This window comes from Anneissia japonica, unplaced genomic scaffold (genome assembly GCF_011630105.1).
Source record: "Anneissia japonica isolate Jap-2015-1 unplaced genomic scaffold, ASM1163010v1 scaffold288041_len57141_cov134, whole genome shotgun sequence".
Lineage (NCBI taxonomy): Eukaryota > Metazoa > Echinodermata > Crinoidea > Comatulida > Comatulidae > Anneissia > Anneissia japonica.
The window spans coordinates 34,884-38,626 of record NW_022721375.1 but is presented as its reverse complement, the minus strand read 5'-3'; positions in this window follow the sequence as shown (position 1 = coordinate 38,626).

The following is a 3,743-nucleotide window of genomic DNA, read 5'->3' as shown; positions in this document are numbered from 1 at the left end:
TGGGCATTCCCATATATATTTGCCTATATATTTGGCATATGGGCTCCATATGGGTAAACCATGGGCAAGGCCCATATGTGATTGCCCAGACGGATCCCATAAAGGAAAAATATGGGGTAGCCCATAAGGCTTTTCCCAGATATTTTGCATATGGGCCCCATGTGGGAATGTTACCTGGGTAGCTTCTAGGCCTACAGTATATCAATAATAATCTTATTGTTACAGGAATTGGTGTTGGCTCTGATGATATACTGTAGTGTTATTGCACATCACCTTTATTTAGACAGTGCATTTTTTAGACATTTAGTCCTAGGCCTAGACAGTTTTTCTTAGGACCAGGCCTATAACTAGGCCTATAGTATTGTGGCGGATTCGGCCAAGCAGTCTCAGTCTAGTCTAAGTCCTGCGTAAGTAAGTCTGTCGGACACGCCGTCAGATAATACGGATCGACTATTGAATAAACTTCAAACAAAATTAACTGAGTTTCTCATAGCATTTATTGGATCAATAAAACTGGTACCATTATCAACAACAAATACAATGTCATATATGCGGAGCACACAGCAGCCGCCGACCGGTTCCTGTTAACACCGGAATTAAACTAGAAGTAGGCCTGTCCCTTACTGGGCTCTCAAGTCTTAATGACTGAGTTCGACTATAAACTATTTTATAGAATTACTACAGGTCCTACCTTACTAAACACTAACGTCGGGATTTCCCAGTTCTAAACTTCATGAGATCCAGAGCTCAACTACTACATGTCTTCGGCGATGGGTCTTAAGATCCCAACCCAGCTATTTTTAGATAGCCAATCGGCTCCCAGCATTAGGGAGTGGCCTAATCTATTTATAATAGGGGGGTGGACTGCACCATTTTGTTACACTGCCGCCTCCTCAGATGTATCGGTCCCTTCGATACGCAAGAAACTCATTTATTTTAAACAAACAAGAACAAATTAACTAAGATAAAGAAGTAATCATAATGTCCAATTATCATAAGTTATCATATAAGATTACTGAATCATCATTATAAACTTTACAAAAAATCACAACATAATTATTGAAATAAAATTGCCATTTAGATTAAGTTTAACAAACGATTAGGTCTTTAGAACTATAACACGGTATATTCTCTTGTTGTCACCACTTCCCGAACTTTCTTTCTGTGACGGTATTCCGTTTCGCAGACAATCTCCTTCACGGTTTTCACTCTTCCATGCAACAAAGCTTCTAAATCCACTAAGGTCCTCTTAGTCTGGAATCGGGGCGGCGACCCTGGCATACCCTCACTGGCAGTTTCCGAATCACTGCTCATATTTGCACCTAACAGTCGGAGAAGATTACTAGGTTTTCCCTTTGGTACAATAGCCGGAGACATCTCCTTACTTGGAATCTCCTCTTGAACGGGACTGAAAGCTGACCCAGGCGTTAAACTTAACACATCGCCTGCAGGATCCACCATCTCTGGTGCTAGCACCACCACTTCAGGCACGTGTATTTCTACCTTTGGCAGTGGTACTTCAAGCTTTGGTACTGGTATTTTAACCTTTGGTACTGGTGGTTTAACAGACCGTCTTCCCACACTTCTTCCCCGTCGGTGGAACCTGTCATAGTGCCGTCTCCTTGCATCTAGATTGCTGAATCTTCCTGGACAGTATCGGCACTTGAAATCTTCACGAGAGGCATGTGCTCTGTCTCGATGTCGTCCCAGATTTCTGGAATCTTCAAACCTCGAAGAACACTCTTCGCACCTGTATGAACATTCTCCTCTCATCTCAACTGTGGCCTAATTAATAAAAAAAAAAAAAAAGAAGCAAAATAATAAACAAAAACATGATCCTGTGGAGTCCCACGTTTTTCCCCCGTGCAAAGATATTTCCCTTGTACTATTCGTCGTAGCGAACGGGCCTTCTTCGTGCCCTCGGGAACCTCATAGGACGACTATGCTCTACTACAGTAACTGTCGGTGGTGTTACGACGTCCACTGATTCCTTGTTGATTTCGGGTGGACTTCCACTATCTTATAGTTCTGCTACTTCTTCTTGGCCACCGCTTAATTCATCTAGGCTTTGTGGACCCAGTAGTTCGTCAACTGACTCTTGACTACTGCCTGCCGACTCATTAAGTTCAGTTGGTGTCGTTTCGACCATCTCAATTGGGGTTTGTATATCCGGCCTCTCGTCTCTGGCTTCAGCTTCACTTGCTGTGCCCCAGTATGGCAAAGGCTTTCCCTCATAGACTTTCCGTCGGTCGATATCAACCACCTTGCACTTCTTCCTTGGGCCTTCCTGGATCCTGAACGTTACCTCTTATAATTTCTTTACCACTGCATATGGCCCTTGCCAGCGGCATTGTAGTTTTGGAGACTTGCCTATTGTCTTGGCCGAATTGTACAGCCACACGAACTGCCCTTCTGCTAGTTCCTGTCTGCTCGCTTTCTGGTCATATGTCCTCTTTTGTCGTCGTGCACTAAGCTTCAATACGTGTCGCGCCCGTTCATGAGCTGCACGAATTCTTGTCCGAAGTTGCTCAACGTAGTCGGTCTTCACTTCGATATCCGGCGCTCCAGAAGTGGGTAGCATTAGATCAAGAGGGAGGGCTACTTCTCTCCCTAGCACCATCATATTGAGTGTTTCCCTGTCGATTCTTGGTGTGCATCTATATGCGAAGGTTGCACATGGTACATGTTCATCCCAATCTCTTTGATTACGATGTGGATCTAGCATGGTTGCCAACATGTTTACAAGGGTACGGTTGAACCGCTCAACCATGCCATCAGACTTCGGGTTGTAAGGTGTCGTCCGTGTCTTATCTACCCCTATAATTTTGCACAATTCTGCAATAAGGTCCGACTCGAAGTTTCTCCCCTGATCAGTGTGTAACTGTCGTGGGACACCATACCTCAGCACGAAGTTCTCCACAAAACAACGAGCAACAGTTTCGGCCCTCTCATTTGGTATTGGGTAGGCCTCCATCCATTTGGAGAAATAATCGCCAACAACGAGTATGTACTTATTGCCTCTATCAGACTCAGGAAAAGGACCTGTAATATCAATCGCCACCCTCTCCATCGGACTGCCAACAGCCTGCTGCTGAAGTGGTGCCCTCTTTTTCTTTGGTGGTGATTTCCTTCGGGTGCAAGCATCACACTGCCAAATCCGCGTTCGAATCCAACTGCGCATCTCCGGCCAGAAATAACTTTGAGTTACCCTAGCTGTAGTCTTTACAACTCCCAGATGTCCGCTGGTTTTTCCCCCATTAAGTTCTTCTATAGCTGCCGCTCTCATCTCTACTGGAAGGACCAGTTTCCAACTAATATCATGTCCGTCATCTGATTCCCACCTACGATACAAAACTCCATCCCGCACCTCCAATAAGTTCCAAATCTGCCAGTACACTATGTCAGTTCGGCTCAATCCAGCCATTTCCTCCCATGGCGGCTGTGGCCCGCCTTGTTCCTTGATTTCCATAACTCTCCGCATTGAATTATCTTCCAGTTGGGCTTTACGAATGTCATCGAGGTGAGTGTTGGGTTGTATTTGTACCACTCGAACGGAGGCATTCGTTCCTGATGAATCTAATGGTGATTCCATTTCGGCTTCTACGCCTGCCCATGCTTCTTTCTTCTGCATGTTATCTGCGATCTTCCCGCATTGTCCACATGGTTTCCTCGATAGCCCATCGGTGTTCCCATGTTTCAGTCCGGGCTGGTGGACCACTTCAAAATCATACTCTCCTATCGCC